At 39.0% G+C, this 24701-nt stretch overlaps 1 long non-coding RNA gene across 2 annotated transcripts in view; it reads left to right on the forward strand.

Moving 5' to 3' along the window:
• The first annotated feature begins 579 nt into the window (after positions 1–579).
• LOC131360965 (uncharacterized) overlaps positions 580–24701 on the forward strand; it is a 34717-nt gene continuing 10595 nt past the window's right edge. The window contains exons 1-3 of one of the 2 annotated variants that reach the window (XR_009205932.1): positions 580–804; positions 11365–11439; positions 22381–23474. This is a non-coding gene — a long non-coding RNA (uncharacterized LOC131360965). Of the gene's footprint in view, positions 805–6305; positions 6487–11364; positions 11440–22380; positions 23475–24701 lie in introns of those variants that run through there. The other variant, XR_009205933.1, reaches the window with a different exon arrangement.

Raw genomic sequence — 24701 nt, forward strand, 5'->3', positions numbered from 1 at the left:
TTCTGTTTTCATCCAGAAACAATACCCAAAATTCAAAATTTCGTTCAGTTTCGTTTAGAATCCAGGGCATCACCCTCACTGGTCTATAACAGCCAATGAATAAGACAACCAATTATTATCTACAATCATTATTTTAGAGATTGTGATTGTATAATATCATTATTTACTGCATCATAATACGAAAGCTTTGAGTGAAAAACGTGGCCCTTACAAGACATGTAATTTTGACATCTGAGAATAAGCTGCAATTAATGAATTAGTAAAAATTTCAATAAAATATGCTCAGTAAACCTGAAAAATATTATTTTTAGAATTTATTTAATTGGAAATGATTTTAAAAACAACAAGCAACGAAAATACAAAGCATGGGCAAACCAAAGAATAGCAAGCAAAAAAATTCTGAGTTTTGTGAAATTACAACGTAAAAGATCACGCTGAGGTCAATGACGTCAAGACGCAGGCGTACGTACGGCTAAGAGGAGGCAGTCAGCCAATCAGAGCATCCCTCGCTCTGTGTTTCGACGTATTGAGAATGTGCAACGTAGCAACGGGTTCTGGGCGCGCGCCTTGTGGATGCGGAACTGAGAGCGCGCGTTTCCGAGGCAACGTAACTCATCCCTGCGTTTTATTTCACAAACCTGCGAGTTCCGTTAAAGATGTGGCTCTTGTTTTGGGCTCTAATCCTGCCCTCAGTACACGTTTACTTAATATCGGACAGCTTATCTGTATCAAAGGATAATCTTTTTTGACTCATCTCGTCTGTGATTTAGAGCAAAGCAGCAATGAGGTGAAAAGGTGTGATGAGTAAGTTATTTATTAGCATGATTCTTCACCTAGCTAAAAGTTAGTGTGTCTGTGTGTATGTGTGTGTGTTAACTAGCTAACTGTTGGTTAATGCTATAAATAAGCCCCAGCTGTCGGGCTGAAATGGGTTACAAGTTGTTTGGTAGTTTCGTAAGCTCCAGGAAGAAAAAAGGTCTATGGGTCGATACATCATTAATGGATCTGACTGCATCCCTATAGTCTGCACAATTTGACACGCCGTGGTGCTTTTTTTATTTTACTTTTCTCTCCATTGCATAGCCTATGTCAAATGAACAATAGTCATCACTTCACAATGCTGGGGTTGTTTGAGTTTCTGTACCCAAATTTGCATGCTGTAAGATGCTAAAAGAAACACAGACAAACCTGATCTCAAGCCCAAACACCCAGGTTAATGCAGAAATCAGAAAGAGGTGCTATATTATACAACATTTTGTCGCTTCTTGACGAGCTTTAGAAACATCAACAAATGCATGATGACAGAGGATGTGGATTAGTTGAAGCTTATCGGAGTGCCTGTGAGTGTTGTATCTTTGATACAGTATAATAATCTTCAACAAAATCGACTGCCTCTTCTTGGAATGAAGTCATTATGCAGCTATTTAAAAGTTGCACAACTGTTATCTGTCATGGCCTGTACATTAAATCAGCGTTTATTTATTATTAGTCTTTTACAAAAAGCCTCTGCTGGTCATCAATTTATAATCAGCATTTTTGTAGCTCACGAAAGTCTTTTGCTCAGAGTTAATGTGCCGCATTTTAACGAAATTGTTCTCATGATTTCATCTCCACGGGTGCTCAGAATGAAATATTGAGCCATAGGGTTGTGGAGGTAATCCCCGCTCCTCCAGAAAAAGCAAACAGTTGTGCGATTGTTGCAGGAGCCTGGGAAAATGTCCCGGAGCGCATTGACGCCCGAGTCTGTTGTTCAGAAAGACTTTGTGTGCTCTCAGACGCTATTGTCATGTTAATGAACGCCTGCACGCTGTTGAACTTGATGTTGACTTCTTTCTTTTCGGCCTACATGTTTTTTTCTCCTTCTCGATCACTTGTTTGTGGGAAAGAAATGTTCTGCAGAACTACGGTGTGAAATTCATTAATCAGTGTTTTTTCCCCTTTGGGACAACAATAGGGAAGACACAAAAGTCTTATTTTATCGCTTCTTGAAATAGGAGAGGTAGAATAGATAAACTGTTTAAGTTCTCGGTAAATTGTTAAATTGTAGTTGGATTTATTATTATTATTATTATTATTATTATTATTATTATTATTATTATTATTATTATTATTGTTGTTGTTGTTGTTGTTGTTCTTCACTTTTGTTTTCTGTGATACACTTTTAGATGTCTATTAAATGTAAAGAAAATGTAACTGACAAATGTGTGTGTGTGTGTGTGTGCTATTAATTAATATTACTTGTTAATAAATTGTGTCAGTGCTTAATAAACTCTACACCTGGTCAAATTTGTTAAAGTCCCACCAAACAAAAGAACTTATAACATTTATAACATATGGTTCACGTTTCTAATATGTTCATTTGAAAATATCAGAGACAGTGTGAGACATTAGGTGGTATATTAACAAATTTCTATGCCAAAATATTGCCATTTAAAACCTTAACTAATGTATTAAAATTGTATTGTTATTTTATTTTTCAAATACAGTTAGTATAAGTATACAGGGTATTATTATTATTATTATTATTATTATTATTATTATTATTATTATTATTGTTGTTGTTGTTGTTGTTGTTGTTGTAATTATTATTATTATTATTATTATTATTATTATTATTACGCCTCCAAAAACTATTTAAGTGTTAGAATCGCATTGCTAGTTAATGCTTTTGCTATGGTTTATTTCATGTACATCCTCTGGAAATACATGAAAAATTGAGTAAATTTAAATTTTGCATGAAACAATTACCTATTGCTAAAGAATTTTATCATAGAATGTTTGATTTTAAAACTTTTTTTAAGAACCCATTAAGAAAAACATTATTTAAAATAATTTTAGAAGAATTTGGAGATAATATTGGTAGTGAACTCGAGAAGACCGAAAATGAAGCTGAGCGGAAGTGATTTCAGCACCACGGACAGGGCCATGTGAGTTCCGCGCTTTACTGTCCTAATGAATGCAACGCGAGAGAGACAGAGAGAGAGAGAGAGAGGGAGAGGGAGAGATCACGTGACCAAGGCCAAGGTTTTAGCTAGAACCTCAAGTATTTAGCTAGAACCTCAAGGTATTTGCAAATGTTGGGGTGCGCATCCATTAAATATTATATAACAATTTTTAGACATTATATAACAATTTATAGACATTTTACTGATATTGACAGTTTATTTGTAAAAAATATTTACAATATTTGCAAACATTTCTTAAGTAGCTTACCCATTTTGTCATACTGTTATATCATTTGCAGCAGGACTTAACGTGAGGAAAGTATACTGCCAGCAAATTTTAAGGAAAGGGGTGTGTGTATGTATGTGAAACAGAAAGAGAGAGAGAGAGAGAGAGAGAGAGAGAGAGAGATTCCCTACTGTTCTTTCTTTCTTGGAATACGTTCATTTGTTTATATTTTGTTGCACGTCAAATATTGTTATTGTTCTATTGGTTCTATTGTGGCTCTTTATGTACAACTGAAATAGGCATGTGAAATAGGGTAAGGTAAAAATACCGAAAACAGGCGAGTAAAACCATCTGTGTTTAAATCATGAAATAGATCGTGATTTGTATTTGATTCCTTTATAAGAACTGGCGTGGTTTTAATAACATCTAAGCCCAAGAATTGATTAATTTTATTATTATTATTATTATTATTATTATTATTACAACAGTGATGACGACGACGACAACAACAACAACAACAACAAGAACAACAACAATAATAATAATAATAATAATAATAATAATAATAATAATAATAATAATAATAATAATAATAATAATAATAATAATGTTCTTATTTATGCCGCAGTGTTCTTCTTGCATTGAATGTGTAGCAACGGTACACAGTCCATTGCTTAATTTTTTGTTTATTTGTTTGTTTGTTTGTTTTTAATATAATTGGAGGATATATTTGTTTGATTTATAATACCAGATATAGAATCTCGTCAGCATATTTTTGAGGCGCTATTTGCCCTTTGCCCTTCCACATAGTAAATTTCCCCACTCAAGCAGGTGACCGAGTCAGACATACATCTTCAAAGAGTCTGCACTAAATGACCAATTAAGATTCATTATTAACAACGTTTTACATTGGAGATTAGTTAGCTAAAGCATCTCTCTCTCTCTCTCTCTCTCTCTCTCTCTCTCTGTCATTGGCCTTTACAGCACACACAGTCACATCTTGCCATACCTTCCAAAACATGTAGACCACATATATAGACTTGACTGCATTCCACTACAACATAATAAATGCACTATAGACACATATACACTCACCATTAAACAAAATTTCTTCTTATACAAAAAAAGTAAATATATAATCTGTATAATAAAGGGTGTAGCTGTAGTACAAACTTGAACTTCCTTGCTCCTCATATTGAATTTATGATTTCGTTTAATAACAGCACCGTTATCTTCTTAATATCATTAATAGGAACATTTAGCATATAGTCATACTACTAAATAGTCTATAGTTTATGGTTATGAGCAGCACTAAATATTTCCGTAAATTAGAAATCAGCCCCACAGCTGAAGAAGTCTTTGTTTAAATAAATGTTAAAAACCTAACGCTGGCCACATGGGTAAATATATAGCATACATATGCTGATTTTTTTTAAATAGTACATATCGAATACAGATTTAAATCCTTGAATAAAAATAAAATAAAATAAAATCAGAAAACGATATAGTGTGAGTTTTGAATGCTTGGTGAAGGCTGTACGGTTTTTGAGTTTGCTCAGCCATGTGTTATCAATAAGCATGGCGAAATCGTGATGACATCACAGCGTGTTGACCCCCAGTGGCCCAGTCCTGCCCCCCGGTGATGGCAGTTACAGCTCGAGTCGCTTTCTCTTCACGTCGTCGTTCTCCAAACTGCCTAAAGATGCTCAAATCTCGGTTTGTGCTACCCTGATGGAGAAAATAAAATAACAAATACCGTAGAGAAAGGAAAAAAGAAAGGATGTAGTCTAAAATCGTGCATTCCGGTGGTAAATAGGATAAACAGGACCCCATCAGAGTGTTAGAGCGTTCATATCGAGTACCGTTTAACATTCTTACATTCTGGTGGCTTACAATTTTTACACCATGTTTAGTATAAAAGCATGCGATCGTCGGAAACGAATCGTGGGTCTGTAGAATTGTGTAACTTCTCTAGAGCTTCTCTAGCCTGTTCTTACGCCTGGACATGTGGAGTAGGACATACGTGGAAAAGAAGGAATTAAAAAAAATATACAAAAATCCGTAAGTTATTATTATTATTATTATTATTATTATTATTATTATTATTATTTCTAGTACCAGGCTATTGGAGGATCTATTAGCTCTAATAGTTTTACCAATAAAGGTTTGACCAAAGAGGCACTCGTGTTTGTTTTTACCCCTTAGTTTTAACATCGGAAAAGAAACCAAATTCTTCATATTCTTCTACTTTATTTCATGACTGATAGATTTTATTTTGCAGTTTATGCGTTTATGCATGTAAAGCTTTATGAATAGGATTGAGGTGTGCCTGTATATATCCCACGTGTGTTGTCTAATGTGCAGTGAATTGTTTTGACAATTTTATGGTCTTTGCAAGAAGGCTGCTTGTGTGGTGCACCTTGTTAGAGAAACGCTTTGACCCGACCCAACTGAGTAAATTTGGAGCTGTTCATTGATTGGTTGTGAATGGGAATAGTTAACGGTTACAGCACATCTCCCACATGCACACGTATATACAGGTTATCTACGTTTTTCTATAACAGTATTCACCTTTTGCATTATTTTTGTAAAAATGCCATCATATACAATTATATTATTACATAATTATATTTTTACTATAGTCGGAAGGCCTGAGGCAATTTATTAGGGAGATAAATTCGGAAGCTATCCAGGGACACGTTTTATTTAGGTACGAATAGGGAATAAAGCGTTTCAAGGCCTACTGTACCGGAGGGAGCCTCTCTCTCTCTCTCTCTCTCTCTCTCTCTCACACACACACACACACATACACACCTGGCTGTACTGCAATAAGGTCAGCGTTTAACATACAACGTGTGGAAGCTGTGTGTGTTTACAGTGGTGGGTGTATAATGTAATATCGAATGGTTTTGTGAGGAGCATTTTATTTTGTGCTCATGTGCGCATATGATGTGTGAAAGCGCGGTGTGTGTGTGTGTGTGTGCGCGTGTGTCGGCGCTGCACGCGAACGAACGCGACAGCTCCATGTGACCACAACAGAAGCTGCATATCCGGCACGCGGCGGTGCCTTTAAGAGCCTTGGATTAGTTTTTCTCTTTGGTTATCTAGCTGTATGAGTTTTATGCGATATCATAAAGCTAGAGAACCGAATGTAGAAACTAATTCCCATCACTTCGGGCCGTATAGGCGACTCGGATTCTCTTGGAATCTGGAGGAAAAGAAGGAAGAAGGAAACCGGAGAACGAGGCGCTGAGCTCCGTAGATGTGCACGGGAGAAACGGCGGTGCTCGCTAAAACAGCATCGCGGAGGAAACGGTAGGCGACCCTGGGACACTCGGTTCACTTTTATGCCGTGTCTGAGTCATCGTCTGAGGCAATCCGTATGAGGGGAATGTGTTTTTTGTATTGCATGGTGCGTAAATGCAGGTGGCTGCTTCCTCCAGCCCCCGTGTTAGAAGCTCGGCATTCGCAGTGGATGGTTGCGCTTGAAGAACCGTGTTGCCAGATTGATGTATTTCATAGCTGTGTGGCATATTTTTTCGTGACATGGAACTGGAGCTCGATATACTTTCATTTGGACGTACCGTGGTTGATTGCAGATGGGTTGAATGAATTACTCTCTTGTGGGACTGGTTTTACACCTTATTTGGGTTAGATAGCGATAATCTGGCAACCCAGCTGTTAAATTCTCGGTATAATCGTAGTAAGATATTTGGGTGATGAAGAAGTACAGTCCTGTTCTGCAGGGTGTGTGGCATACATTCCACCATAGACCATGCTCATGTGGATTTTTAGACGATGACAAAAGGGTTAAGGGTGTTCTTTTAGATGATTGGTCCGTTCCTGGGTCACGTGGTCTGGCGTGCAATCGCTCATATGTGCGTCCATATAGAGATTATGGAAAAGCAAAATTAAAACCCAACGTGTGTGTGTGTGTGTGTGTTGTGCACACTGTGTTGGAGTTATACTCTAATATGTGTAACTGTTGTTGCTTCTCCTGGGATATTTTGGACCACAAAACTGTTGACAAGTGAAATAATGTAGACTTACATAAGCTTGATTGGCTGGTGACAGTGAAATATTAAATGAAACAGTATGATTTGTTAAAATCATGTAGAATAATGCTGATTTAGCAAGGAGCAGATTGATCAGATTCAATGTTATTGGCCTATGTACTGTAAGTTTTAACAATGGACATTTTTATAACATGTAGTTATACACAAGGTTGCATGTAGTGTGTGCTTGTTACATTTTAAAATGCTTCCCTATAATATGAATAACTGCAGTTGGTGTGTATGTCATTGGATATAGAAATGCAAGGTTACTAAACTAACCATCATACTTTAAAATGAGTAAGAATTTACTCAGTATGAAGATTAATGTTAGTACACAGCATTGTAGCAAAATGGCTCTGGTTATTTCTATGCTATCGTCACATTTTCTATCTGTGATATAAATGAACCTTTGGTTATCTAAAGATCTTCCTCACCTTTATATGTCATGACAGACATGGCCTTTTATAGCATTACTGTACTCACTGTTCCATTTGGAGCATGGCATGCAGCTTACATGGATCAAATAGATCAGGGTAGATCCTGCACTGTGGGAAGCCATTGTGTAAAAAAACAATCAGATGTTTTAAGATCACAGTGACATTGCATTTGTCCATGACCTTGAATGGATGAACACATGTGTTTTAAATCCCCTATTTTCTTGTCATTATGAGCTTTGTAAGATATCCACAATTTATCATCATGATACATGGTTTTTGTTTTGTTTTAATCCGCCAACTATTCAGTATGAACAAAGGCGTTGTAACCTTGTCATGAACATGAACTTCTGAGAAAGGGGATGCTGGGAATTGATATGAGTGAGAAGCAACACAGCAGGTTACTTGCCCACCATGCTGTCTAGAGCAGTTATATTATTTGATAGTGAAATACTAGCTTTGTTGCAGTAAGCTGCCCAAATACATGACTTACATTACAGATTTTGTTGCTTTGATATGGTGCGTGTGAATCTCCTATGACAAGAAAGCTACAATGAAAATATAAAATATAAAATGCAAATATAATATGCACAAAAACACATTCAAGTTCAAAGTGAAGTGCTTTCGGCTTAATGCCATTAAAAGACCCACTTTAACTCCCCTTTAGCATTGCTATTTAGCGTTCTCACATAGACTTAACAACAAAATATTATGCAGGTATTATGCATATGTTCTGTTCATAAAGACTGATGGAAATATGCCCCAGAGATGGACGTCCAGTCTGAGGCCTGCCTGTCTGAATGAGGGGTGTCCCAGACGTTTTCCCACATTAATATGTGTCTGGGCCTGCAGTGGGAGCCGGCAGATGGAGTCTTGTCTTAGCACCTGGCATATGCAGCACTACCATTGTCTACGCCCATGACTAATCTCAGTTATATGTAACCAACTCCGCATTTCAATTTTGCTGCAGATTAAAAATATATTAGAAGGAAAAGAAGGGCAAAACACATGTGTTCAGGTTAGAGAATGAGAGCCTCAATTCAAGAGGATCTGTTTATGGAAACACTGTCTTTGGCTATTGCTACGATATATACAAGTGCAACTGCTTTTTTTTTTTTCTTTTTCTTTTTTTTTAAAGAAAAAAGGAGCTAGAACTATTATCATACAAATTGTGCATCTGATTCAGTTCATTGTTAAAAGAGGTAGCCTGAGTGTTATACCTTCCCGGTGTGTGGCCTGCTGTAAGAGGATGGCTAACAAAGCTGCATTTGTGCTACATGCTGTTAAAATGCTCTCTGAGTAAAGGCTTGTCAGAATTCAGCAAATACAGCTGTCACCAGCAGAAAAATGATATTTTGGTGAAGTTTTTTTTTAAGTAACATTATTTAAATAACTCTGCATAAAGTAGTCAGTATCTTACTTACACCAATCTCATACAGACCTGCTATCTGAATGTGAAGTTGAATTATGCCGAATTTCAGAGATGGTTCATTTACAGGCATCCATGTGCTATTAAAACATCTCCTCATCCACCTTCCCCTATTTTTGGAACATTTTGATACAGCCCCTATAACTGTCAGTTCCATGGTAAAATATTACTATTATTTGAAAGAGCCAGCACTTTTTGTGTTTAACTGAATTTACAGTTTCAATAATAATAATAATAATAATAATAATAATAATAATAATATTACAGTACAGGCCTTTAAAATCCTTTGTTTACTTTGTATTCACAAGACTTATTGTAAGAATAACCGACAGAAGATGTCCGGCCATTCAATAAAACACACACACACACACACACACACACAGTAACAAACGAATAGTGTAAAGTAATTAAATAATTTGCACAATTTAGATATTTTAGGCTGCTTTGTAAAAGGCTTGTAACATGTTTCAAATAAAGCTGAAGGACTCCAGCTTGAAATAAGTTTCATATTCTTTTTCATATTTCATTTAAGACTCTAGCCATTAAATATTATGTTTGAAATAATAATTCTGCCTGGGTTCACTGCCTTCCTGCACACACCTCTCTGATGTATGAGGGCATTTCTGGCACTACTGCTTTGTAGGTACTTTCTTAGCAGTAAGCTATGGTATACATGTTTATTTAAAACAGATATAATTATTATTTATACTGCAATATTAAATATTACGTAAACTAAACCATGGTAAACCAAGGTTATAGCTAAACTGTAGCAAATTTCCTTCCCACAGTGACCTATATTACTGTCATGCGCATCACTCCAGTGTAACAGGAATGAATGAATGAATTTCACGACATATTTTAAAGGGGCTAACTATTTTTGGCAATACGAGTTCGAAGTGGCGTGGTGAAATGGACTTCCCTCTCTCATTATCATTCAGTTTTCATTTCTCTCTCTCTCTCTCTCTCTCTCTCTCTCTCTCTCTCTCTTTTGCTTCAAAAAGCAAATGTCACTCATTTCCCGTCTGAGCTCGTGAATCCGGAGTGTGGTAGCTTAGCAACCGCCTCTGATCCATCAAATGAAACAGGAAGGAAAAGCTGCCTTGTACATTATTACAGCTCGAAGATTCAACAAGAGGCGCATTAAACTACACATTTTAACCGACTAAAGGTGGAGTTTAATGCAAAAGACAACAAAAGTTTTTTTATATAACCTTTTTAATCGACCGGCTATTTCATATTACCTTTTGTAAGCGCGAATCATCATGGTTCAGACTTCTGTTAGGCTCAAAATGGTTGTTGGCACTGGACTCGTTTTTTAAGTATGAAAAATTCCAAAATTGTTCAAACAAAATAGAAGTCAAAATGCATATGACCAGACCATTAAATGATAATAAGGCAAAAACAAAACGTTAATTTTTCCTCAGTTCTTCCTTGATAAACCTTCTTCTTGATGCCTTTTTGCAAGGGGTCTGTGTTTATCTTTATTCATTTTTATTTTTGTCTTTTATTTTATTTTATTTTTTTTTCTGACAAGCTAAATCAGGTTTAAATGTCTTACATTTATAAAAGGTTGACTACACACACACACACACACACAAAAGTTGTGAATACAAATGCAGCACCTTTTCTTTGCTGCAAATGTGAGCTTTGTAAAAAGATAACTTAGTCTTAGCTTTGTCTTCACCTTCTTGTTTATTTCTGTCAATTTGTGTTGTAGTATTTAGTATTAACTAAGGGACTACAGATATTATTTATTTGAAATGTCTTTCTCAAAGTCTTTAGGAACGAAAGAAAATATTTATTGTTACGTCAGAAATCCCACTGCTTGCTTGTATGTGTTATGAATAGTTATTTGTTTTATGTTCCATGCAATTATTCTTTTTCATGCAATTATTCTCTTATAATTTTTTGTGAATTTATTTATTTTTTTTTAATAGAATTCAAAGCCATAATGCCATTTGCTGTGTGTGTGTTTATGTAAGACAGCTGCAGACTGGGTATTAGCCATTCACTGCGTAATTGTTAAGGTTTACTTGACCTTGTTGCAGTAGATATGACAAATACATAATAGCTTAATAAATAGATAATCAGAATCAATGAGCAACAACGCAAGCCTTTTCTGAAAATTTCTTCACAGTTCTTGGAACTTAATATATGCTAGTTTAAATACTACAAGTAGCCTGAAATTGCATATTTTTTTAATATCCATAAACACATGCATTCTTTTGGTGCTATATGTATTCACCAACAAATACCTCTGTTCTGTTTTGTATAGGAGATGTGGAGCATGGCCTGAGTTGTGGAAAGTCAAGGCCGAAAACACAAAGCAGACACAAGAGTAGAGTTTAAGGTGAGTATTGCAGTCCCTGGGGCTTTAATATATCTGGCAATGTGACCTTGAGTTCCACTCTGACTTCAGTTATGCACAGAACTATATACAAACATAACAATGCATGTTAACTCACAAGAAACAGATAGAAATAAGAATCTGATCAAATTGCATAGTTTGTGCTAACAGCACCATAACAGTTCATGCTTGAGAGATGTAGAAGTAGATTTGTTTTATTCGAAGTGCAGCATTTTAAATGATGTGAGAAAGCAGCCATCCTCTTTCACGAAAAAACCTCGGTGCCGGATAGCAAACATACAGGGGATTACTATGGCAACAGCATTTGCCCTCGTTCATTGGTGGCAAACTGTAAGGCTGGGGAAAGTCACGTGTCTTGAGTCAGAGTGAAATTCTTCATGGCGGCGGCTGCTACGTTATTTCATGGCTTCTGTTTGTGCTCATCCATAAAGAGACATGGTGCACTCCTGCGCTATACCCATAGCCTGCTTGTCATTTCTGTCACATACTGCAAATCTGTCAGGATTTTCAAGTCAGGATTTGCACTCATTCTCATGCTCAGGTTACGATTTAGGAACTGCCTGTTCTGCTTGCATTCACATATTTTGGTGAATTGAGAGATCATTGTGAACACACGCACACACTGCAAGCCTAAACTGTAGTAAACTGAATAATTCTTATTGGATTCTTATGAGACTTCTGTAGTTATTTGTAGTTCATCTGGTTTGTTTTAATGACATTAAAGAAAAAGTCGTTTTAATGTCACATATCTATTTGGATGAGTTACTAGTAAGATCTCTACACTTTATGATTATGAGATGAAGTATATCACCTGGAATTGCAGTGACACGCATTTACTTTCCCTTTTCTTCCTTACTTCTTTGCTTTGACACATTATGCCCTGATCCAATTTGTTAGTTCCCTCACTGTTGGCAGATAAGCCAGTGTGGAGGCCATTTCTGTAATCTATATTTTAATTCTATTGTCCATTCCAGTATCCCTTTACGATTTTGCATGGGGTGTTTATAAGGTGTGCTCATGTGGAAAGGCTGTAAGGGTGGCTTAGTCCCTCACCTTCCTAATTCCCTTGCCTCTCTCTCTCCATTCCTTGCGCCCATCTTCCCTCCCTCCCGCCCTCCCAGCCTCCCTCCCTCCCTCCACTTCATCCTGAAGCTCTCTCCCTCCAAGCCACTCCAGACTCGCTCTCTCCTTTTGCCTCACAATCTCAAGTCAGAGTTCAATGGCACATTTTTCCCTCCTTTTTCACTCCCCCACAACTCTAGTGGTTTTTTTGCAAGATGGGGGCAGGCACCTAGTCTGAACTTTAGCTGCAATTCTCCAGGCACACATGCATTGTGAAACAGATTGAAAAAGAAATGAGTACCTTTTTCCGTCTTCTGCCAGAACATAAAACTCTCAGACTTACACACTTATTCTCTCTCCCTTTTACACTACTGTTTTCCTTTTGAGCTAGAGCAGTTTTACATTTTGCAGTTTTTAATGGCTAGTACATTTTTGGTGCAATTTTAAAATCATTTTGTGTTGTTTTGGATGTTTATTTATTTGTTTGTTTGTTTGTCTATTTATTTATTTTCAGCCTTCAAACCAAAACATATAGTATGTCCCAGTCCCAGCCTAGTATATCCCACCATAGTAATTTGCACAAAAAAATAAAAAATGAATACATGAAACCTTATGATTTCAATATCCCTAAATAAGTCATTATGAAGTCCTGATGTGATTGTATGTGGTTCCCACTTTTGATTCCTCTAAAGCGGTGGTTTTCAAAGCAGGGTCTGGGGACGCTGACTTTTTTTTTACTACAGTGATGGAAATCACAACCCTCCAGTGTCAAAGCTATTGTATTTTTTAAGCTATTTTCATTTCATTTATATTTACAGCATTTTTACCTCAGCATGACTTACAGAAATACTCGGTATCAAAATCATCCCCATAATAGTTAAAGCAGTTAGTTAGTTAGTAGTATTTCACCATTCACCTGATTTAAAAACCATACAGAGGTTTGTTGCTGATAATTTCAGGAATTAAAAAAACTCTAATATTTAGGGTACATACATTTAATTAGCCTAATATTTCAATACTGCTATTAGGTTGCTAAAAAAATATTGAGATTCTGTGGAATCTTAGTTTTGCAGTGATTATATATAAAGAGGTCCCTGGTTGCAAAATGTTTGAGAATTGTACAGAACTGTAGTGTGATCTGATACTACATACAATGTAATATTGTACTATTTGGTAAGCTACGTTTCGCAATTCAAAGTACATATTGAGACGTTGCTGTGGTATCGATCCACTTTTGTAATGGAAGAATATGTTGTGATCCATTTTCCAGTGTGGCTGACAAGGCTCTTGTAAAATGGCCAGACATCCTAATTCTGTCACATTTGTCACGATCGCGACAGGAATTCTCCTTCTTCATCCTATTTCTTGAAGAAATGGAGGAGAACGTTAGCAGTGCAGATCCATTGATCACCTACGGTATTCTAGCACATTAGTCACTGCAAAAGTGAAAGCTGAGAGTAGAAGAGCACAAACTTCAGCACACAGCAGGCTTCAGCTCAGAGTGAGACCTATCATGAAAAGATGGCTTTCCATCATGGAGAGAAAGAAATCTCTCTCTTTTTTTCACTTTTAGGACAGAAAAACAGTCTGTGACATTGGCCTAGTTCTAGCCTAGCTTTGCCCAGAGGAAGAATTGAATTGAGGAATCAGAGAGAGAGGATCAGAGGGGACTCGGTTGCCTGTGGCTATCTCCCCCCACTCTATAGCATCTAACTACCTTTCAGCCTCAGCCTCTTCTCTCCCTTCTTCTGCCTCACACATCTGAGCTGCCTGCTTCATATTAGCTCACCAAATCGAACACAGAGAGTACACAGATCAATCAAAAACAGCATTTTTGAAGCAATTAAAGTGAGAGAGAAGAAGCGAGAGGCTGCATAGCTAAACAAATTCTATATGAAAAGGAGAATCTATAAAATTGAGTGCTTTTGAAACGCTGTCTGTATGAAAGTACAGTTACTGGACGCAAGTGCAATAAACTGTGCCTCATTATGTTTAATGCGCTAGTTCTAGTCATGTATCAGGAATTAAATGTTCAGTGTAAAATGACACTGAAGAGAAGTACCATGTGGCAAATTGTGGATTCATAGGGTGTCTTACTGAGAGAAGAGGCACTTTCTCTTGAAGTTCATGTCCTCATTTTGTACATCACACCCTATTTTATATGTGAGAAGAGAGAATTTCATAGAAAAGATTCCTGTTAAGAGAATTTTACTTGGCTCTACAATTTCTACTATTACTACTACTACTAATATTTAATTATTTCTGGCAGTTTCTGTGCATGAAACCTTTTGCCTAAAAATAGAGAGCCAAAAATTCCCAAGATATTTATAGCTTAAATGCCTGTACATGGCTTTCTCTCTAAGTTGATTTAAAGTATAGCTGTTGCACTATAGAGCTTGAAAGCAAATAAATCTTTTTAAATGAATACGGTGATTGGGTGAAAGGCAAAGCTGGCGAGTGGCTGCTGCATGCAGAGTGAGCGAATGCTGACATAAATTAAAGCCTGCATATTTCCCCTTTCTTGCTTAAGATAAAGGTTTAAATAATGTCTTTTATTCGTTAAAGGGTAGGACAAAAACCTATTTTCCTCAGAAAAAGCTAGCCATTTTAGGCTGAAAAACATCTCCAGTGGCTGAAGAGGCAGTTGATTTTCTCAGGAAGAGAATGGCCCAGGCAGGCCTCTATGACAGCACCATGCAACGCGCTGCTTCAATAGCGAGGTGTATTTCTGAAGATGGAAGGGGTGGGTGGGGGTCCAAGGAGTGAGGGAGGAGGGGGAGGATGAGGGAAGCGCTGTGAAAAGGCAGCAGGCTGCAGCGTGAATGGGGGCAGCAGGGAGGGGGTTGACGGGCTCCGCTCCTTCATTGGCCGAATGCAACAGCCGCAGCGGCTGTGAAAAGAGGTCTCCCCTTTTTCCCACGACCCGGCAAACGGGCCCAAACAGTGGCCCAGGCCCGTCAGGGTCAAGTCACAGCGCTAATATATACACTGGGCTTGTGTGCGCACAATGCAGACACACAGCTCATTTATTCGATGTGTGCAGACAGACATGTGCGCACACAGCCACATCCAGACCAAGACAGGGAGGGGGCAAGCAAGGACCCTGACACTAATTTTGATCACATTGAGGCCATTGTCTAGTTCTATTCCAGTTCTAGATTTTGCAAATTAACAAGCATTTGGTAGGAGTGACACACACACACATACAGACAGACATACACACACACACACACACAGTCTGATGCTTGCCATCTAGCCTTGCAGTTTTTTTATAAATATGTAGCAGCTTCTTATAGGTATTATACAGAGGAGGCTGAAATAAAAAGTATTTTGAAAAAATACTTTCATTATAATCTTTGCTATTGCAAATATATGCCCCAAATGCACTAAATGAAAATGTTCTTTAATACATTTCATAATTTGTGCATTTTGCTCATAAAGTAAAAATTAGTTTTGCTTGCATTTGAAGGTACAAAGCCAAATCCCCTTAGCTTTGTTGCCTTGAAGACTAGAGGGCTTGGTTGTGAAGTTGCTCGACTGTCAAGGCCTTAGACGGAACTTGACTGTGAGGCCTGTGTGTGTGTGTGTGTGTGTTGGGGGTGGGGGTGGTGGAGGGTTCTGCAGAATTACGTATGTCTCCTCCAAGACTGAAGTGCAGCAGAGTTTAGAGCGCCTGCTTTGACTGAAGCGTGAAAGACAGCTACTTTAGACAATGGCAAAGAGAGGGGACGGCAAGAGCACATAGCAACTCTCCTAGCAACTCCTGCACCGACAGGAATTTAGATGAGACCTCTGCTCTGTCTATAGTAGCCTAGGAGTATAATAAAAGGCGAGTATAAAACAAACAAGGCTTTCTGCCTTCAGTAAAAAAAAATCTAAAAACAGTTAAGTAGTAAAAGAAATACCTGTATATGATATGCATGATAGTGATAGAAATCAGTGCTTTATTTTCATCATATTATGGTTATAGTGTGTGCAGCAAAAGTATTGATAATTTAATAACATTTGATAGCATTTTATGGATGCATTAAACATACGTAAATTGCATCATTTGTTTTCCTACTATGGGTAATCTGTGCTGTCATTGTATGCTTTATTATTTTTATTATTATAAGGATTATGAGGAAGATGTCTAGTCAAATACATGTTTTTACGACCTCACAGTCCATTAGGAAACACAAACCTAACATTCCCTTCACAATAATGGGTGCCATCTTGTTAAAACAGGTCATACACACTTTGGCACTGTGTATAACTCTGTCCACACCACCCCTACCCACCCACCTCGTCCAGTTTACACCCTTTTATGGGACATTTGTCCCATAGTAAGCCTCATTCTTTTGGTAAACAAGCACCAGCACACCAGCCGTCTTCCTCTCTGCATTCTTTCTCCTGTTCAAAGGCTCCTGGAGTGCAGCGAGACAAAAGGGGAGACTCACTTAATTAGCTGGGCGAGAAGATGCATTGTGGCAATTACCCAGCACAATGAGGGAAAGCTCACGGCCTGTTAATTTGGTGTGGGGCTAGAGAGCTGTTCCTCAGGCCCAGAATAGCCCTTTGTTAGATACAGAGGTCTCGTAATAGATCACATAGACTTCGATTAAGGCTTGGAGAATCTTATGGCAAGGTTTTAGATGTATGTTATGCATCTAAAGGTACAGCTACGGGCAATAAATTTTATATATATATATATATATATATATATATATATATATATATATATATATATATATATATATATATATAAGGGTTTCATCTTATATATATATATATTATCTTATATATAGGGTTCTATATATATATATATATATATATTTATATATAAGGGTTACAGATACAACCTCAACCCTCAGCTCCACTTTGAACTGAAACTGAAAATTTAAATTCCAAGGTCGAGATGCTCATGTACAAAGTCCATGTTAAGTAATTACAGAGCTCCTGTTCAAGCAGCTGCAAGGGTCCCTACCCTAAGCAAAATGTTATACTTCCTCAACACTGATCTGTTTTCTTTTTTTTTTGTAGTGGGTTTGAGTGGGAGGGTGCTGGTGGTCGGAGCGAGATGGCGCATCGAGGATGCCTCTCTCCCAGTAGGGCCCTCAGGCAGTCACTTTCATGAAGTCAGATAACATTCTCCTCTCTTTTTCTGGAGAGTTCTTTAACCTTGATGAGTGCGATGATGGGGTCGGAGAGGACGCGAGTAGTGGGCAGCATGGTGGAGATGGTAGCAGAGCTTGTGCTCACTTGCAGAATCAATACGAGAGCAGTGCGTGTTGGGAAGCTGAGCACTGAGGGAGGTGGGAGTAGGGAAGTCCCACTGAGGCCTGTAATAAGTCGTCCGCACTGCTGCCTGTGTGAGCATTCCTACAAAGACTGTCCTATTACAGAGTTACAGTTTGGCTTGCATTACAATAACTGCACAAAATAGAGTTTCAGGATTTCTGCAATATATGAAATGTACCACAAGATATAGGCTTGGCTATAAAAATAGTTTTGCTCTAAAAATCTACAAAAATTCTTTCAGTTACAAAAGGAGAGATAATACTATGTTAAGTATATATATATATATACATACTTTAGTAGTTCTGCATGTAATGTAAATTATTATATTAATCCAAAAAATATATAAAAAAAAATAATAATATATTAATCCATTTGTACTAATACATTATCATTTCTATTGAATCTGGTCAGTCACAGGTAAATGTAAGCTCAGTGTTACAGGAATAACAGCTCAGACTATGCTGTTGTAGAAAAATAATCATTCATAGCTGTTTATCCTTATGTCGGGCCCTGTCACACTACCATGACCTAGATTATTTTCCTAAAAAAGTGCAGCCCATCATGTATTGTCATTTACATATTGCTATTTCTTAAATATAATTTTGTATGATCCAAAATATAATAGCAAACAAATTCAAGGCATTTAAATGTGACACCTCAAAGACATATTGCAGTTGCAATGTATAGCAACATAATCTCAATATTTTATTTTTATCCATGTCATGCAGCCCTAGTTAGGGTTCTTAGACTGCATGCCATTATCTCTGACTTCTCTACGGAACCTGCTCCTCATTTTCAAAAATGACTGCATTTATCCACTCTGACTGAAACAACATTTATTAAGCATCAAACTTACCAATAAAATAGCATGCTTCACCCAACCACACTGCACTGCTTACATTTTTAAGAATTGAGGAACCTGAACCTCACAGAGCATTTGTACAACTTTGACTGAGTCAAGTTGGATTTCATTTCATTTCGCATGACTGAAAGTGCTAAAATAAAGTACACAGGTGGTCACTGACCGACTAAAGTACTAATTCCTAATTCCTTTTTCCTAATTCCTTTTTCACTACACAGCTGTGTGCTCTGCTTTATGTCTCATCCATAATGCAAACATGTCATATTCATCTGGCAAGACATGTAACCACTTTTAATCAAGGTTTTGGCAAAGGATTCTAAATTTCATGTTTATTGTACAGTCTTACAAAACTTACTGTCACATCCTTAATGTCGACAAATCACTTCTATGTAATTGTAATACGTATAGGTATGTCTGGAATTTAAATATCGGCCTGCTTTCTCCCTGAACATGCAGATGCTAAGATTGTGTAGGTAATATGACATCCTATGCCATCCATAACTTTTGGCATATTTCTGAAAAATATTAAGTCCCATTATTACATAGACTTAGAGGTTTGTAATGTTGTGTATTGACATGTAGTAAAAGCCATTTAAGGTCATTAAGGACAATCCTGAGCTAAATCCCACATTATTAGTCCATCTACTCCCGTTTACACATCTTTTCCTGTCCATCTTGTCTGTTTAGGTCTGCCTTCTTTCTCATTCTTTCATCATCACATCCCTCCTCTAATCCCATGTTAAACCTCTAAATCTGTTACTCTGTCTCTGTCTGTCTGTCTGTCTGTCTGTCTGTCTGTCTCTCTCTCTCCATCTCTCTCTCTCTCTCTCTCTCTCTCTCTCTCTCTCCCCACCTCTCTCAGTTGTTCTTACCCATATTACCCATTTCTCTTTTCTCCTGCTTAGGGCTCTTTACTCCTGCCCAACTTAGCTAATTGAGTTGGTGAGAAGTTAACCGCCCCCCTCATTGGCAGGGAAGCTTGCTAACCCTCCCTCACAGGAGTGTCACATTGTTGGGTCCCTTTCGCCCCGGTGTAATCCCCTCCGCTGGGACAATGGAACAGCCCACCGGCCACTGAGATACATTATCCCCCCCTGACCAGAGAGCTCCCGGATCATCGAGTCCCACTTCATCCAGCTACACTCACGGCTTCAAAGCTCCGGGCCGAGTCTGTGCACCTCGTTACTTATTCATGTGGGCCTGGGAGAGGCGAGAGGGTCCGCTGAGATGAAATGGCAGTGCTGAGGAGATGTGGAGAGCTGAACAGCTCCCTGGTGAGCTCCAGCGGCGAGTTTGGAGAGCATGAGCCACCGCCTGCCCTGCTCTGATCTCCAGCATCTACATCAAACATCTTGTCCCAATAACGTGGCCTATTAGCAGTGATAACCACAGCTGGGCTTCGCTGCTGCACACCTGCTATAGGGCTTTTGGTTTGACAGGGTTGGACATTCACAGTTCTCCTTACAGTGATTTTAGCTGAGGTTTAAAGCTTATAGTTAACGTCATTATATGAAATCCTAGACCGATGATTGAGACAGTACAGTCTAACACAGTCATTGGAAAATATATAAAAGCAATAATAACGGTAGTGTTAATATGCAAAATGAGCTCTGTGACATGAGCGTAAAGAATTGCTCTGGGTTGTCCTGAAACCAGGGGCGTGGCTTTAGCTTCATGTCAATCAGAGGCAGAAAAGGAGGTTGGGTTGCTATGGGAACAGATGCTGAGTGTTAACCAGAAAGGAAACAAACAAAATAGTGCTCATAAAAAGCTCATAAAGCAGGTTGAATTGGTTGTGTGTGTGTGTGTGTGTGCGTGTGTGTGTGTGTGCGTGTTTGCTTCCAACTTGTCACAGTAGAGAATATTAAATGAACCTGTCTTTTCTTACTTGAGTGTATACCACATGACTGTTCAATCAGAGAAAGATTTTGTAGCTCAATAAAATCATACGGTTTAATATTGCTGTTGTAAAGCTCACAGTGTTACTTTGATAGTCCACACTGCAAGGACGTTTCGTACAGAGGTTGATGACATTGACATGATGAGCACATAGCCTGAAGACCTGAATAACCATGGCAGTTTTCATGCACTGGTTATAAAATTATCTGCATACTCTGTACTGCTCTATGTACCCTCTCTGAAACCTTTAGCCCATGAGTGAAAGCACACATTTTTAATATATTCTAACTCTGTCTGATGGTCCTTGTGCCCAGAGGCTGCAAGAAGACCCCCCCCAACCACCCACTCATGCCAAACTATAATTATTACCTCTGCTTTTGTGAAGTGAAAGCATGAATCTGCTTGGTGTTGTGTGTTAGCATTCATGTCCCCATCAGTTCTATCCTGCTTTTCTCTTCCTCTTCCCTCTGGTTTTTTCTTGTTATAAACTCTATCCCAGAACTCAAGACTGGGGAAATGGAGCGAAGTGACATGACTCTTGTGGGAGACAGGCCTTATTTGCCTGATTTCAACCTTGAGCCCACTGCATCAGCTGCTTTCACTCCCTGTTTTCTTTCTTTACTTCTCCTGCTTGCCTGATCCCTGTCTTGCACGCACTTCTATGGTCCCTAATGCATACTAACTATGGAAAGATATGATATATATTTAAATAGCCTGTTCAGATGCAAGCTTCACAACCTTAATTTTGGATTTTTGGTTTTCCCTTTTGTGACCCCCGCCTCCATGCCTCTTTAGCTCCATGCTGGGCTGCTTCAATAATATTTATAGCGCAATCTTTATCTCTCCAGCCTCTCTTTTCTTTTCATTTTTTTCCCCCAAGTCCAGTGCCATGGGGCAAACCCTCCTACCCTCATTTCCCTCCAACCCCCTCTGTGTTGCCCCTGGCCCCCCTTTCCTTCAAGCTGACAGATAGACAAACGCACCGTTCTCTCTTTCTTTGCCTTTCACCTCTCAAGCCTCCCTTCGTCCATTCTGCGGCTTGGACACAATGCCGGCTCTTTCTCACGCAGCCGGCCGACCGCAGCCCTGAACTAACAGTATCACTGGGGCTGTCTCAATGCCGCCGAGCACCATTGTGCACAGCCAGAGGGGAGTTAACACCCATGTCTGAGCCCAATGAATAGCATTATTGTGTCTGAGACACAACCCCAGTTCCACCCTATGCCCATCTGAGCTGTGCTGCCCCCATTTCCCCCCAGCTCCTAACCCACGTGTTACAACTTTTCAAAATTTTTTTAATTCTTTTTTTTCTTTGTTTTTTTCTTAAAAACTAAGAGAGGGAGGAATGCTTTTAGAAACATAAATGACTCTGAAGTCTATCAAACAATCCTGCTCAACCATTTGCATGATAAGAGACCTCTAAAATAATGTAAATAATTCTGAGCACAATAACAGCCTAAAAGAAGAAGAAATTATTTCAGATGTGACAAGCATATTCTTTTTATATTCTATTTACAACACACATTATTTTTGGCCGAAAATCTTTTTACTGCAAGCAAAGAAACATCAGAGGTAGTGGCAGTAAGTGCACTTGGCAGACTGTTTCTTTCACTCTGACATCCTAAACTCAAAAAATCTTCAACTTCAGCATGTTAAAAATCCGAGGTCAGGAAGTTCACCTTAAAAACTGTGAGAAGATGCCAAAACATCCACCTTACACATCTTTCTGATCAAAGTCACGGATTGACACTCAGATTGAAAGTTAAGCTGAACTTGTTTTTTTTTTTGTTCTCCCCCCATCTGTTGTTGTTTGCTGGCAGGAGGCAGAGAACGAGCCGAGAGTGGGAGTAGGAATACGGGATGATGTAGGACTGAACTGAGAGCAGGTGAACACAGCTGTGGACTGCCGCCGGCTCTCTTCATCCTTTCCTCCCTCTCTTCTTCCTCTCCTCAGAGGCTCCGGCTCAGTGTCTCGGGGTCTCGTGGAGACAGCAGGGGCCGACCAGGCTTCAACGGAGTGGGCAGCAGAGGCGGGCAGTTGCACCCACCGGGCACAGGCTCCTCAGCAGAGCAATCAATACGGAGGGAAGAGGCTGCCAGGGGTCAGGCGACGCAGCCCCAGGCCATGGTGCCAAGGGATCACCAGCGCTCATCTCTCCCTTTACCAGTCAACTTGCATCAGCCAAAGGCAGACCATGTGTGAGAGCAAGAGAGTGTGTGTGTGTGTGGTTCTGCCGGAGGGACCTTTAGTCCCAACACCACTTGATAAAACTTTGTCTGCGGGAGAATGAACAGAAAAAGAGTGTCAAAGGTCTTTTTCCCTCTCCTCAATTCCTTTTTTACTGTGAGTGCACATTCCCAGTGACTGTTTGAATGAGGGCTTGACGCACAATCCCTCTTACAGGCCCTCCTCCAAGCCTCTACATCAGATGAGCTGGCAAGAGAGGACAACTTGAACTTTTGTCTTTTTTGGAGGACATTTTTTTGCCTTTTCTGTTGTAGATTAAATTAGATGATTTTTTCAAAATCCTCGCCACTGTTTGAGAGCTTCTAAAAAGGCTTTGGTTTTAATCCACATGAAGAGGCTTGGCACTCTTGTCTACGTACTTTAATACTGCTGGACCTCCACAGTACCAGGTTTTAATAAGATGATGCTCAGAGGGATTCCAAAGTAGTGGAGGCTAAGCTCCAAACCTAGGACCAAAATTACTTAATAAAATTTCCCAGTATGTCCAACATTGTTTTCAACCATTCCCTGATCCAGAGCTTGTGATAAGGAAAGCTCCATTTACTTCCATGAGACACAACGAACATAGGTGTATGCCATGCTTTTGTTGCTAAAGGTAGTGCCACGTCCTGATGGATTCTTTAAGGAATGAAGTTTACTCGGATGGAGGGCGGATCCTCTGAAATGGTAAGCGCACTTCTGTTCTTTGCCTGTTTTAGTCGTTGGTTACAATTCAGTCAGAATATTCTGCAGAGAATGACGCTTAAATTCCGGGTACACTGTCTGTGTACTTAGTTAAATTGCACCATCTCATCAAGGAGGAGCTGTGGGAGAAATCCAGGCTTCCCCTTGGGTTCACAAAATCATCAAACTGACACAAAACCACAATGAAGCACCGAACACTGTTTCCTTTTTGCTTTGATTAACATCTGCGTTTGTCATGTTTGGGTAATCTTATTTGTAACCTAGCTATGATCAGCATATTAAATAAAGTGCTGTTAGTGTACTGGGCACAAACCCCACATTAAATCACGCATTAGAACAACAGCGTAGCATCCACACACATGCCAGGCAGTGTCTGAGCTTGGCAGTGCCGTCGACAAAATGGCCGCCACCGTCTGCCAGCTGTCTCCTTACCCAAGATGGCGCCACTCTGAACACCAGCCATCTGCTTAATCAGTGCCCGCATGTAAATTGTCTATAATTGCATTTGCATATTCACCCAACTGTTACTGTAAGACTACACACACACACATACACACAAACACAAATCACACTGATTTACTGCAAGCGGCTTTTGAGCACTTTGGAGCATGTACCTGCCACTCATGTCTTTTTTTCACTATTTTACACTTTATTTGTCCTTATATTAAGCCACGTTAGCATTCTGTGGCTTTAAATGAGAGAAATGTGGCTTTTCCCATCACAAAGCACCTGACGACTGTACCATCTGTGACATCTGTGCCTGGACTAGTTGAACTAGCTGGTGCTACTCAAATCCCTCTGTCGCCTGGCCCAACTCCACACAGCCCCACATAATAACCTCATTAGCATGCGCAGCACTCGCCAGCATAGGCCTTGGTGCGCTGCTGCATCGTGGGACCCAGCATTGCTCGTCCTTCACACACATACTCTCACCAGGCAACATTGTGTTCCTCCATACAATACAGCGCTTTACATGTGCATTACCGTGCTGCAGATCAGGCAGTCAGGGAGATGATCCGTAGCAGTTTATGCAGATCAGCTGGGCCTCTGCAATTATAACTTGCAATTATGTACTATGAGGTTCAAGGGACATTTCAGTCAAGAATAAATGGTTTTGAATTGTTGAAAATGTATAAATTTTCTTCAGTGAAAATTATGTTTGACTTTTCACTAATCAGAAAATTTATGTGGCGATTAGATAGCATTCTC

This window comes from Hemibagrus wyckioides, linkage group LG10, assembly GCF_019097595.1.
Source record: "Hemibagrus wyckioides isolate EC202008001 linkage group LG10, SWU_Hwy_1.0, whole genome shotgun sequence".
NCBI classification, from domain to species: domain Eukaryota; kingdom Metazoa; phylum Chordata; class Actinopteri; order Siluriformes; family Bagridae; genus Hemibagrus; species Hemibagrus wyckioides.